At 30.8% G+C, this 16,011-nt stretch overlaps 1 long non-coding RNA gene across 1 annotated transcript; it reads left to right on the top strand.

Moving 5' to 3' along the window:
• Nucleotides 1-8,598: 8,598 nt before the first annotated feature.
• Nucleotides 8,599-11,384, top strand: LOC134277789 (uncharacterized). The gene is made up of 3 exons (XR_009994332.1): nt 8,599-8,770; nt 10,291-10,418; nt 10,980-11,384. It is a non-coding gene; the product is annotated as an uncharacterized LOC134277789 (long non-coding RNA).
• The last annotated feature ends 4,627 nt before the right edge of the window (nt 11,385-16,011 follow it).

Raw genomic sequence — 16,011 nt, 5'->3', positions numbered from 1 at the left:
CTTCCATATATTTAATATTTTGCCATTTCGGGAAGTTGGTCGTGAATGTATAATGATCATGTACTTACTTTAATTGTATTTTGCATCAAAAGAAATAAATGATAATGTCTTTCAACTATTTTCAGTTCAATAATTAAGTTAAAGAGGAGAAAAAGTGCACAATTTAGTTTCATTAGAGAGGCTCATTTTTACAACACATGCCTGATATGTACACCAGTGAAATATCTTACTTTCAAACCTGTCTAATTTTTGAATTCCAGCTTATTATCCCATTCCCACCGAAAAAAAATTAAGAAACAAGAACATATCAGAACATTAAATTTGTAATTGATCGATTAAAACTTATTTGCTTGTTTTTTTGTAAATAGAATACTAGAATCCAGGTAAATATCCAAAAATGTAAAAAAGAATCTGTCAATGTGTGCTATCGAGCTGGCCCTAATTTTCTGGTTAACGGGGTACACGTTTACGTGATTATTATCCACTCGTAAATAAAATGTATAAGATGGCTGAGAAGTGACTGTGCAAATGTACTGTGCAATTTTTTTTCAACAAGCTGAAATGGACACATAAACAAGAATAGTAGCGATGCTCAATCTCCTCCGCAACTAATTGAGTAAGGGGGTGGGTGGGGTTTAATGGCTGATACTAGTACTTGTGTCTTCATTTTCAGATTCTACATGGATATATTCTATTTTAGTGGGAGGGTAGCATTTTCACAGTATGAATGTATTTTGTACGTGTATTCATCCTAAAATTTGTTTTACGCAATGTCCATTCGATATAGAAAATCTGATTTTACTATTTATTTTAGCAATGAATCTACTAATAATAAATGTCATTTGTATTTTGATCTATCGAATCACTGGGTTTGTGTGGTTTTCAATTTAATCTCACAGGTCCTTAGGATATTCGATGCAAAATGACTGTGAATATTAGCACTTTGCTTAGGTCTTGCGTCACAGTTAGATTTGAAATGATGAAAATCCCCTTTTTCTTCTGGCTTTGGAAATGAAATAATTTAAATATATGCAGTATTTCACTTAATTTTTTATCAGGCCCACAATGTTGCAACAAATGATAGCTAACAATTGAGTCTAATTTGAACTTTTTAAATACATAAAAAAATTGCGCATTTGATAATACGGCTCGATCATAAAAGCAACACTTGCATAAATGATGGACTCCCGCTCCTGAGATTTTGAATTATTTTCTTCATTTGTGCTTTTCTACCAAGCTCCTCTTCTATCGCATAACAAGTCAAAATCTCTGAAACTTTTTCCCTTAAAATATTTGAATGTTATGTGAATTTTACTTTAATCACAATTATTTCTCAGGGTTTACGTCAGTATATTGATTAAAAGGATTACAGAGACTGTATTGTTTCCACTCTCTATACAAATTTTGGTTGTTGTGCTGATTGTAGCGACGTCCTTCGGGAAAACTGCAAATCTTGTTTGATACCTTCTCTCTAAATCAAACATAAAAATGCATTATATATAAGCAACCTGTGTCAACTGAATCTTTTCTGTATTTTGCAACTTTTTAATCGATTTCAAAAATTCAACAAAAAATTATGGACGTACGTTTTGCACAGAAGAACTGTGCCTATGTGTCCAAACTTTGAGCTTCATTAATAATTCTTATCTCCATATTTCTCATAAAAAACCCTGAAATTTATTAAAAACTACAATATGATCCATATACATGTATGTAAAATACATGAGGAAGTAAGACCATCCTGTTTTTTTATCTTGGAGATCTGAGTGCTGGCAACATTTAAAGTGTCCATTTCTCAATAAACAAATTTATCATTCGACATATGTGTGCATTATCAAAGGCACTCTGGGAACCAATAATTTCCTTTTGTAAACAAACACAAGGTCTCTATTTTCCGGTATTAGAACCAAAAAAGTAATGAAAACACATTTAGCTCAGTCTACATATTGAATGAGGAAATACTAATCATTGCACTATTCCTGTGTCAGATATATAAAACAAGTACATGTAATTTAAGAATATTATTAGAATATTTATATCTCAATCTGTGTCATATGCACCAAAAACTGCTGATATAAATCTCCTTTCAATACACATTTTTCTTAATTCAAAAGAGTAATAGCTGTCCATAACATCGATAAAACTTAATGGAATTAAATAAAATGATGAAGTGGGTAATTGTATTGTTTTTGTTTTCCATCAAGAAATTAACAACAAATCAAGAATTACCGTGCATAAGGTATGCTTTGATTAATTAAAGAATTACATTTGTACTTACTTATGAAAGATTTACCCCATAAAACTTTAGGATTCTTTTAATAGGAGAGACGGAAGTCATGGTTGCTGTGATGGTACTTTCTTTAACATTGCACTGAATAGATGCGAACGTAGGTAAACTATTGTCAACATTTTTATCAAACATTTTACTGCATAAAACATATTTATATTTGATTTCTATCTCCTCATAGAAGCTACATAAATATGCATGTATGTTTGTTGATGACTGTTCCAGTTGTTTCTACATGTATATAAGGTTTACAGTTAAACAAACTTTGTCATTGTAAATATTTTTTTTCAAAAACCAAATTTCAGCTCATTTATTAATGTCGATAATGTGCGTTTAAACCTAGATTACTAGTATATAATAGATGATGATAGGATTTATCTTTTTCTTTTTGCTTAGCTAGTGACCAAGCAATTTATCATTTTGAGACAGTATATATGATATATTTATTTACACAGAATTTTTGTTAAATAATTCAGATAAATATGAGTACAGAATGCAATTGTTTACATTTAGAATGTCCAACTGGTTATTTTGGACCAAACTGTACAAACAAATGTTTGTATCCTAGCTATGGCATAGATTGTCAACTATTTTGTTCATGTGAAAATACTTCTTGCAACTTTGCAAAGGGATGTCTTCAAACAAGTAACTATTAATTTGTAAAATTTCAAATGTTTACTGCAGTTAACGTAGTTTCCGTAGTTTTTGCAACTCTTTCAGCTTCTTTGGATCCTACATACCTAAAGATAAAAGGAAGCATCTTTTAACAAGGGATAATTAATTCAACAAGGGGCCCAAGGGCATTGAATCGCTCTTCTGATAAATTGAACAATCTATCATTTCTATCTAAAGCCTCTAACCCTAATCATGACCCCTTGGGGTAAGGCAGGCGTTAAAGTTGTACATATAGTTTGATATAGGTGTAGTGTTAAAAGGCTTTGAGTAAAATGATTTAAAAAAGAAAGAACCAAACAACATTTCCACCCTTGGAATGGACAAGCCAAAAAGGTAATTGAGGCAAATGGGAAGTTCGGGACAGTAGGGTATTCATTATGCATATTCACTGAAAATGGATGTGTTTATAGTTATACTGTAGTTAAAACGCTAGCTTTTATTACGTTAGCGATACACAAGTTAAGCTTGTCATTACTTTTTAAACTGAATGTATGTTTACAGATAGGATTTCATCCTGCAGATTTTTTTTAAAAAAACCTATAAAAGTATAATTATCATCAATAATTTACAGAATCACAAGTATGCAAAGTTTGAGATGTAAATTTTTTTCATTAAAAAAATTATACAAAAAAGAAAGATAGAAGAAGAAAATGGCTAATGTACAGGTGCAAGTCAACTTCTTATAGCTAGAGAACGACAAAGAATCATCATTTTATTTCCTTCGTGGTTAATACAATTATTCAGTGAGGACAACATGCAACGACAAAAACATATAATAGATTGGAGACCAACATTTGAGAAAAAGAACGACATCTTTGCCTTTTGGTCGGCCTCACAATCATGAAAGGGATTTCATTGGTTTGACAGCACAATTCTTTGTCTACAAAATGAAGAAGAGATGCAGAGAGGAAGCCACACCCAAATTTTTCCACCCATATATGATAAGAAGTAAGGAGCTATCCGGAACGGTGACTGTGATGACGCTGTGATAGACATGATTGGAAAGATCCCCATTTTTCAACTCTGCAAGTATGTGTTTTACAGAAGATGAGAAAAAATGATAGGCAAACTGACTACCACATAACCTCCAGGATCCATGGACACGGACCACAGCTCATGAGAGATTCCTTTTGTTTGACGATAGAAATAATGCAGGAAACAAAATAACTGTGTTTGCCATTAATGACTGTTCTGTGTTTATATTTGTTACAGGATCTTCTACTACTGTATATCTTTATTTACCCAGCTATACACTCTACATGCAGAGTACTCATTATGTGGCTACATTTGTTCATGTCATGTCCATTGGGTTTCATGAGCATGATATTCCAGGTACTAGTATGTTGGAAAAAAATTTAATTTCAGCCACATATGAAAAAGGTATATTTTTTATGCGGCTGCATTTGCTTAATTCGTGAGAAGTGGGATTCACGGGCACTATTTTCCAAGTTATTTGTGAAAAAAGTTTAATTTCAGCCGCATATGACCAAATGTATGTTTCTATGCGGTTGTATTTGCTCATTTCAAGATATTCATGGAATAGTTGCATAACATTGATAACTATTCCATACAAATGTTCATTTTCATCCGTACATAATCCAAATATCAAGGGAATGCAATTAAAATATGTTCTTTGTTAAAATAATCTTATGTTCTATGCATATCCTTCATTAATTTGTGAAAACTTTTATTTCCATCGGCATTTGGCCACATTATCAATTCTATGCGGCCGTATTTAGGCATTTCAGGTCAATTAGGGTTCATTGGCATAAGATGCACAACTATATCACACAAATATTTATTCTTATCCTCACTTGTGATTAGTTGGAGATGTTGCTTTCATATTTTACATATTTATTCTTTCTGACAATTCTTCTGGTACCAACATTCTTTATCTTTGACCTCATATTTCACAGATGTGTTCCTTTTTACAAGGCATACCTTTGTATACCAACCCCGACATTTGACATACCCTTGAAAAGTTGAACTTTGGTCATACCTTTTGAACAGTTAGTGCTTTTGACATTTCCTATGTATATCTTTAATAACAAAGCCGTATCCTTGGAATATTTAATTAGATCTTGAACATTTGCCCATAGCATTTGATCTGCATTGAAAAAAAAACTTTGGCCAATTTCTAAATAATGTTTGCTTGACCTCTCCTGACCTAGGATAAAAATTGGGGTTGACAGGTATGTGAATTTTTTTTTTTTTTAGAAAATTTTATCAACCATGCTGAATTTTTCAAAGAAAAAAAATTCCTGAATTCATATAAAACCATTTCTTGAAGGTTAAGAAGTTTAGAGTGGGACATTTTTTTTATAGAGTCATGAGAGAGCAGTCAAAAAATTTAGTAAAGATGGCCTTGTCTATAACTTTTTAATGGTCAGTGTCTAAGTATTTAAATTTCACAATTGCTTTCATATATACGTACTTTCTCTAGGTAAAGTTTGTCATATCTTGACCTTTGAATTTTCTTACATTTGATTTTTTTTTACCTTCCACAAAATTGTCATATGGGGGCATCAATATGAAACAAACCACCCACGCTTCAAGTCATTGAACAATGACAGTACTGATTATTTTTATAAATATTCATAAGAATGATCATGCAATGGAGTACATATATTTAAAACACAACAATTAAAAAGTTTCAGTTGTCAACAATATTCAAAATATTAAAGTAATATCTAAGTTTCAAAGCACTTTATATATTTTCACTAAAAGGTCAAATAATTTTCATTAATTGCAGTTTCTAAACAGTATAACAAATTCATTCTGAACAAATCAAAAAGGTGAAGTGAAAAGCAGGCCAACAATACAACTATAACCAACCGCAATCTCATACTGTTAAATAGTCAACAATATCAATCAGTGTACATGTATGAACCTAACATAACCATGGTAACATGTTAACCTCCACAAAAGTTTTGCTTACATGCCTCTTAAATATTTGAAATAGATGTCAAATTCCATTGTTAAAATGCAGAGTTGTAATATATTACCTGAAATTCAGATAATGTGGAAATATTACAGGGTAAATATTGTAAATCACTTTATATTCGCGAAAACTTTATTTTCGCGTAATTACGTGAGAGAGTATGCTCGCGAAAATTTTATTCTCGCGTATAATAGAATTCCTCAAGATTATATAAAGCACTGACCACAATTCGTGAAAATTTTGTCTCGCTAATAAAGAGTCAATGACTACCTCGCGAAAATAAGGTGTCGCGAAAACTAAGTGACCTACATTATGAAGAAAAGAACTAATAGTTAATGCTGAACATTTATGAAAAAAAAATAATTTCCCAAGGACAATGAATTTTCAAAGAATTATGGGATCAGTTAATAAAACTGTTGAAAAATGGAACTTATTATATAGCCTCTAGCAGATGCAAACTTATTTTATACCTTGACAAAAATAATATGAAAAACGGGGGGAAATCAACATACAAGTGGAAAATAGTGTACTACAAAACATTTTTGAGGCAAATGCATTCAACTTATATGAAACTAATATGAAATTAAAATTTGGTTAAAAAGTCATTTAAATTATTTTAATGCAAAAACCAAAAGTAATATTTTTCTTCACACAAAGCAAAAAATAAATTTTGAAAATTAATTAACAGTCTTTATATCGATAAGAATAATTGTTGATACATGTAATTACAAAATAAGGGCAAAGTCAGGTGGATCATTCTGGATTCAAGATTTCAAATTCGAATTTCAAGATCAAAATCAATAAAAGTGCGTATCAAAATTAGATTTTAGATTAGATTACCCTGCTTTGCTCAGAAATCATTAAATACTCGTATAATACCGAAGATGTCATTTATTTTCGTAAAAAAGCATTAAAAATTAGCAGATTGAAATTTTTGAGATAAATAGAGTCTTAGTCCTCAAAGTATCATATACATTTTACCTTATTAATATGAAACGGGCCGATTGTAGTTTTCATTGCGCAATATTTCATGCTAAAAAGACGCATATTTACTGTTTTGAAGCAGCTTTTTCCGCTTGATTAATGAAACATAATTAAGAAATTACAGGTTTAAAGATGTAATTAATGATATACAATTATTTAATGTAATTTATAAAACTGAATTTTTAACCGATTTTTGAACTGGTAGGTAGGTTGAAGTCGTTATACATGTAGTTTGGCATGTTAGTCGGATGAACAAATGTATGTATTGATATGAACTTGGTCGGAATTACTTTTATCACCTAAAAGTTCCTAGTCCTTCAGGATGAACATGCATGTATAGCTGTATTCCGTAAGATTGAATTGAGTTTGATTTGTGAATCAAATACATGTAATCTAGATATATATTCAACTTTGAATCAAATGATGCAATTTGGTCATATCTATGCCATGCTTTTTTACCATAAATTTAATTTATTAACCGCAATAAATTCGTGGTATCAACAAAAAAAACCATAACCCATACCTAATGAGCTAACATTGACCTACCTTCATGATACCCCTGAACCAAATGTCTTAATAACCATGCGTGATAAGATATATAGTGAGATTCAATGCATGACAACGTAATCATTTGTACATGTACAACTAGTGTAGCTCATTATATATAAATTGTTCAGGAATTTAGTCAATGTGACTACCTTACAGCAGATATATAAACATTTTGTAACTTACTAAACTGATGAGATATGCAATTTAATACTTTAAATATTGCATCAATTTTTGTTTATTTTTGTACTTTAATGTCAATTCTCTGTAATTATCAAAATTGGTTGGCCACGCATGGAAAAACATTTTGATTTTTTTTATAATAATTTTAAACAGCTATGTCATTAACTGTAAAATCTAAAGTGGGTTTATGAAATAGACCCTTGGTTGCCATAGAAACGGGGTGCAAAATTCTCAATTTCGTTAATTTTGAAAAACGTGTACTTATCAAGAAAAACTGTGTCCAGAAATGAAAAGGGATAACTTAAAATGTTTTCATCATTTAAATCTAATACTACAGATTAAAGTAATTATATCTGTAGTTTTGATTTAATCTCTCAATAGTAAATTAGGGAATAACTATCTTCTAATTTGGTATTTGCGACCGTTAATGCTGATTTAACGGTCGCAAACTGAGTTTTACCGGCGACGCGTAAGCGGAGCCGGTAAAACGGATGTTTGCGACCGTTAAATCAGCATTAACGGTCGCAAATACCAAATTAGAAGTTTAGTTATTCCCATTCTAATGCAATCCATGCATTTTGTTTGTTGTTTACGTCTTATTTTGTTGAATTTTGTTACATGAAATACGTCACGGAGCATTGTATTTTTGCGTCGCTCTATTATGACGTCACAATGAAAAAGCTTTCACGCTCGTTAATGCTCGTTTTACTGCTTCAAACATCAGTGCATTAGCCAATCACAGAGTGTTTTACAAAACAATTGCATTAGAATGGCCATTTCACATATTATAACATATCAGATATGTGATTGGTTTAGTGGAGTTTTTGGAGGCTTAAAACAAAAAAGGCACACTGATTACAAATTTAGTAATAATTAATTATGAAAGGCTGATATTTGATTATATCAAAATATGTAAAATATTGGTGGGAGACTCAGAGATGTAAAAGGAATTCAAAGGTAAAGATAACTTTTTTCTACATTTTGAAGCATTTTTTGCTTCCTAATTACTTCCCTTGAACTACTCTCTAACGTTTGGAGGTACAATGTGTATTTAGTAAACAGCAATGAACATTTTCTGGCGAAAGATCTCATCAAAGTTTTACAGTCTGGAAGAAGAAAAGAAGGCTAGACATCTTAAATAATGAAGACAGAAGGTAAATTTATGAAGAAAAATATCAAGATTAACAAATGCATATTTTCTTAATTTTATTTGCCTTACAATACACAGTTGTTTTACCGGTAGTGGTCAGTGGTCCATATCAAATCAAGCGAACTAATAACTATACCTTTTGTCTGTTTGACTTTCTGACCAATGAATTAATTATTCTTATTAATAAAAATTATTTTGAAACATATAAACATCACTTGCTAATACAGCTGAACTCTTCCCCTCCCCCCCCCCCCCCCCCGAAATATAAATGTCTATATAGACATGATAGAGATTGTATAAAATCTGTGCCATTCAGTAGGTTTACTTTTTATGATGTGCTGAGAGAGACTTTTCAGTGAACATTATTTATCTTTATAATATAAATTTTCACTTCTGTCAGTTTTCATTCATTGTTTATCCTGTTATTTCAATTCTTTATTGGCATTAGGCACATATTTTACAGAATTGTGCTGATAAAATATTTAACAAGAGCAAGTTTGTTTCTATTAAAAAAAGTGCATCAAACGTTTATTATGTGTGAGCACAAGCATAAAGTAGATAAGTTTTTTTTTAAAAAATATTATTCTATATATCAGCAAAATATGGCATTGTGATGTTCATAAGCATAAGAAAATAGGAAAACAGCATGTTTGTTTTAATGTCATTGTTTTATTTAATAGCTTCTATCATTTAAACTTTAAATTTATTATATATATCCAAAACTGTACTACCGGTATATGTATTGACAAAATAGATCTAGGTAAAGAATGCACTGGAAATATTGAGTTATTTTTGTTTATATAGACTCTTTCATTCGTCTGTGAAGTACCGGTACTGTATAATCCTATAGTTCAGTTTTGTGTGAATAATAATAATCTTTTCAAATAGCAAACAGTAAATATATATATATGTACACTTGTACATATGTATTAGTGTTAAAACAAAATTTAACTAGAGGTACTGTGAGCAATGAGCTCACTTAATGATACCCCCTGCCTCCCATATGGTTATGACTGATGACAAATCCATGTTTTACTGTGGCCGGGAAACCCAAAATATGTGTCGAATCTAAAAGTAAAATAGGAGGTGCACAATGGCCATATGTAATAAAGATTCTGTGAAAGGTTCATTAAATTTCACTCATTGCAGTGGTATAAGAGGAGTTGCAGATAATAAGAGCTGGGTACCCTAAAGCGTAACAGACAGACGGACATACATACAGATGGACGTACAGCTAGACGGACATACCGATTACAGTATACCCTACCACTTTTCAAGCGGAGGGTATAATAAAACTATATACATGTACATGTAGAATATTCACCTCTGATTTATAATGATATTTGTTTTATACACACTGACCATGTTTTATAATATTCTAAACAAACCATTTGATACTCAGGCAAATATTCACTACTGGTAAGATGATCACACACATGAGCATGTCTGTGTATGAATGAAATGAATTTTCCTTTTGATCATGTTCCTAGGAAAATGATTATTTTCATCATTTTTTCATCAAAGGATTTACCATATAAGATGAATAAAGAAAAAGTAAGACCAGTAAATCAAAACAGGACCAAATAGGCCATGACTGAAGTTCAAGTGCATTCTGCAAGAAAGTGGACAGCCTAGATTTTGTTCTTTTCAAGGTAACCATTCTTAAAATATGAAAGTAAATTAAGGACAGATGATACAAACAAAAAATGGATGCCTGGATTGATATATATTTTTTGGCATAATTAAATTGCAAATTAATGATGCTATTAATAAATTTCTAGAATATTAAGAAATTGTAAACCTTCTGTGATGTTCAAAAGTCTGCCCTCTTGAAACTATCCTTATTAATCTATACAAATATTTATCAATTCAAATTCCATTTTTATGCAAATATGAATTAAAAATTAAAAATTACTTGAAGAAAGTTATTAATTTTTCTGATTTAAACATGACCCAAGTTGTTATTTTCAAATTCTTTGACAAAAGTTTGTTTGTATCATCTGTCCTTAATTTGTTAAAAAATATTTCAGTTTTAAATCTAAATTTAAACCTTGCTTATTTCTTTTTTTTTAAACAAAATTTAATACCTGTACAGTAACGGAAGAATTATTATACTAAAATAAGGAAAACAACTTTCTAAAGGATTACATACACATTTAATTAGCTTGAAATCAGTGTATATTGGAAAGTGCAGGAATTATTTACCATTGCAGGTTGAGAAGGGATGCCATGTTTTAGGTTTGAAACCAGGCAAGTGAAAGCTGAATTCCAACCTACTTCAACATACTTGTACCCACTGTCTTCAAGATATAAGTGTTTGAGATGTCAAAGTTCAAATATAATAGGAACATGTTTATCATATTATGTGATGGCATCCTCAAATCTTATGCTGTATAACAAAATGTTTTAGAACTTATCAAGCTTTATCCTGTACCTTGCCAAAAAAACTCAACTCAGCATAATTCTAATTAACTAATTATCAGTGTTACTTGTGTATGTCAATGTAGGTCATTACTGGTACATGCCTGACCAACAAAAACTCTAAAATTGAAAAATCAGAGACAAGGTTTTCAGAGCAGCAGAAGCAGTAGAATTTGTCACGTAAATCTAATGATATGTACCGTAGTTGAGAATAAATGTACTCTAAATGTTGCATGTATAAAAAATAAAAAAAGCGAAAAGTTCTCTTGTTTTCAGAATTTATATTTACATGTGAGAAAAAAGAAAAGGAGATTGATATAGTTGGTGTGATGAGATGTTGGCAGGAACCTAGTAAAATGAAAGGAAGAACTTCCTTAAAATGATACTTGTGGGGGACAGTGTCTCGGGGAGAGGGGAGCATTGTTTCAACTGACTTTACAGAATACAAAAGATCCATTGCAAACCTAATTATTAATTATATGCCAAACACTATGTTTAAAGTTTTCCATTGTTGGATATTTATGTTTAAATCCAAGATAACTTACCCAAGAGGATGTGATTTTTTTTTTAAACCAATGTAATTTTTCTCAAGTTTAAAGCCGTGTTTCATAAGTTTCATAAAAAATCAGAAAGGGGGGGGGGTAAATTTTTGACTTTATTTAAAGTATCTGTGGTTTGCAGTTGCCTATGAATCTATGAATTAAATAAATGATTATACAAAGTAACAAGTTGAAATGAGTAAAATATTAGGAATGTCCTGCTTGTTTTAGTTTCATTTCAGAATTTTTCAAGATTGACCAAATCTTGAAAAAGTAAAAGCCACAAGGTTTTGCAATTATTTGACATAGCATTACAAAATGCATTATATTTTTGCAACATCATAAAGATGCAAATTTAAGATGCCCAAAAATTTATTTTACATTCACATTAAACTCATTACACAGGTTTTATAAAAGAGTAAATAAGTATTGTTTTGGGAATATTGTTACGTTAAATGCAGCCATTTTGTTTAAAAATCTGGTATTCCTGTCTCAATGGTAACAAATCTTGCATTCCTGTTTCCATAGTAATACAGAATGGATAGGGAAATTTTATTTCATATTAGTTTCAATCTAAGGGGATAGTTTCAGGAAACTTGAAACATGCCCTGGTTAGTCTACATGTACTTCAAAATTGTCAATTTTACGGGAAAGGGGGGGGAGCATTTTGTGCAGGTGTTCACATTTCTCCTATCTAAGAACATATTTACATGTATTAATGCTCTTTGAAATGGGATGTGAATATTTTTACATGACAATTCACCTAGATATGGACTAATATTACTGTAAATGACATCAAAACAGGTAGAAAGGAACATTTTTTTCTATATGAACTTAATGAAATGTGCATATGTTCCTTGAAATACGGAAATTTTGCAGATTTTGGGTAATTTTTCATCAGCTTTAAAAAAAAATTTTAAATGTCCCATAAATATTTTAATGTGTTTAAACTAACTTAAGTACCATCTATACAATGCACTGTTTCCTGAATTTCAAATCAGTGTGCAAAGTATTAAAAAATCGCTTTGAAAAAGGGTAAAGAATGGTAATTTTCTCAATTTGGTAAAATGCCAAAATCCCCAAAGCTAAGCGTTGTTAAGCCATTACGTAGAATTACAGTTTTTAAAAAATTATGTTGTTATACTAGAGAGGAATAATGGTAATTTTGAAACAAAAGTAGATTTTCCCATTCTCTTGTTTCTTTTAAGCTCATTTTTATTCAGTAAAACCTACAAAATCACGTTTTTGGTCAAATTTTAGGAAGAATTTAAAGGGAAACAATAGGTGCCGTTACCATGGCAACGAGACATTTTTTGAAATAAAAAATATAAAACCATTAATGATGTTACAATGTGAGTACACACAAAAAGTTTCATAGAAATTGAAAATGTAGCGTGGCCAAGCATTATTGATATCGTTTGATAATTACAGAGAATTGATATTAAAGTATGTCGCCATTTTTAACACAATGCATACAGAACAGTATAACTATACAAACATAAACAAAGTCAATATACCTAATCAGAGAACTGAACTTACTGAAGGGGCTGTCTTCTATAATTATATAAATATCTATTTAATATATTAATCCCTACTAAAATAAGACACCCATGGGCCACATCGCTCAGATGAGCACTGTTATAGGTAAAATCAAAATCAGTTCAGCATTCAAAAGTTTAAATTGAAAAGTTGTCCGAAACAGCCCCTTAAAGGGAGGGGATATGATATGAACAAAACTTAACACTGAACAATAACAAAGGATGCGTACATATTTCTTTAACTAAATTTTACTTTTTCCCACTGCATATTTGAATTTTCAATGTTTCTCCTACATGTAACTTCTACAGGTGGTTTTGAGCTGTTTTACTGTGTTGCCCCCGACACAGTAAAATTTTCTCCGACACAGTAACGACTCAAATTTAATGCATGCAACACAGTAAAAATTTTGCCGACACAGTAAAAGTTGTGATAATTAGAAAATCTAAACACATGAATTCTCTCTAACTGAAACTTTATTCAAACAATTCTACCGTCTTTTAATTCCAAAAGTTATAAACACTTAATTACTAGGGCTTCACCTTGAGTAATCAATCAATTATCTCCTAGACCCTCACTGGACTTTACGCATGTCAGAACAAAGACAAATAAATTCTTTTCACAATTCAATGCACCGGTTAATTGGTAGTTGCAATAAAATACATTGTATTATTTATGAAAAATATTTAAATATGTCTTTCCTATAGAGCCACGGCTCTAGAATTATGTGAACACTGTAAGTCAGACAATTTTAGACTTAGACTAAAGAGACAACAGAAATATTTATGGTAAAATAGTCAGAAAGAGTGGTAAAATGTTATGCACTTCTAAGAAAATTTTCCATAGTAAACCAAAATCTAATGATTTCAGAGGATGAATACAATCGTTTTATCCACTAAAATTGATAATAAGTTTGTTAATTGTCTTTTTTTATTAGTGTTATAAATTGTTTCGACGGAAGTATTATATATTTTTTTATATATATTAAAAATCAATTACATGTATTCATCTTAGAACCTATATCCCTATCTAAAATTTTGATTTTCCATTGAGGCCCTACCCTACCCCTTGTGATCAACATAAAATCAACACTACCCAATGTTGATTTTATATGAAAATTACTATTCATGGCTTTGCTGTTCTTCAGAATGTGACATATATATACTCCTATTTATAAGAGTAACAGGCTATTATGGCCCATTATAATCAGGAGATCTTGATTTGAACAAATTTATATCTTTACATTATACCTGAAGATTCTTCCAGAAAAAATATTACCAACCATTGTTATGCTAATCTTGAGAAGAAGATTTTTGAGGAATTAATCTATATACTCCTATGTAAAACTTTGATCGTCCATTGTGGCACCACCGTAGCCCTGCTGATCATGACTTTAAAAAAATCGTACACTACCAAATGATGTTTCAATATCAATATGATAATTCTTGCCTTGTCGTGTTTGAGAAGATTTTTCCTACACGTAAGACCTTTGATCGTCCATATCGGCCTAATCTTACCTTAGTAGCCAACATTTAAACAAGCTTGAATCTACAGTATATCAGGGTGTTTCTATATGAGTTTCATCTTTTCTGGCCCAGTGGTTCTTGAGAAGATTGTTTTTAAAGATGCAACTTTTTTCCCACTTTTTTCCCACTAAACTGTTTTAATCTTTAGGAAATCTTTAGGAATTTTCTAGAAATCGGGTGAAATATATGGAGATAACAAACAGTATTCAAGCTCTTAAGTCAATTTAACAATGCAAATTCAAAACTGACAAACACGGACCTCAAAACATTCAGTGGTGGAATCATGTGCCAGGGAGGAGTGAGATTGTCATGATCGACAAAGAACGGAAAAATCAGTCAACAATTGACTGTGTATATATTGGCGTAAAAATTAGTATGAAAAACGCCAGTCAGCATTTGACTCATTGATTAATTGAATTTGAAGACAAGGTCATTGTATCGACCATATAACTTACGAAATGTTGAGTTTAAAAGATACTGCTAATATTCTTGTTCAGCAACTTGTTTGTCAATAACTTGCCTGATTCAAAACAATACATGTGATGAAAGTATATTACTGCATACGCAAGGAAAGCTGACAATTGAAAAGTAAGAGTCATCTCGTTTGTCAAAAAGCTTGATTATTAGATTACCAATTATGTTTTTTTATATAAATTAACTAAGTATGAAACAGATGCGACAGCACCTGTGGTATCTTTTATTTTAAGCTCACTTTTATAGATCGTTTCGATATTAAAATGGAATTAACCATTGTTAATTTACAATACATCGTCGATATATGTAAATGTCAAATTGAAGACCACAGCAAACGTTTTCTTCCATTCACGCACAATGTACACTATTGTGAACAAATTCTGCTTCATCTCAATGCAAAAATAGGTAAACTAATAACGATTCCCGATTATACCCTTGGAAACTCAAAAAGATTTGTTGGAAGACCTGGTCTCCAAAAACCACACAGCGGTAGATATTGTCAATAAGAAAAAAATTACTGTTTTCCCTAAAATAATTTAACTAATGACCAATATCAAGGTAAGTAAATTAACGAGTTCCATTTTTATTAAAAAAAAAGGAGAATCCAATTATATTTTTTTAAAACCTGGACTGTTACAACGCACTTTGAAAAATTACGCACTTTGAAAAATATTTTCAAAGTGCGTTAAATTTGGGACCAAATCAACGCCCATTGAAAAAATAGAATTTCTTTTCAAAGTGAGTTAATG

Source organism: Saccostrea cucullata, unplaced genomic scaffold (assembly GCF_032062105.1).
Source record: "Saccostrea cucullata isolate Sc308-1 unplaced genomic scaffold, CSIRO_AGI_Scuc_v1 ctg1783, whole genome shotgun sequence".
NCBI lineage: Eukaryota > Metazoa > Mollusca > Bivalvia > Ostreida > Ostreidae > Saccostrea > Saccostrea cuccullata.
This window is presented reverse-complemented; position numbering and strand designations above follow the sequence as displayed.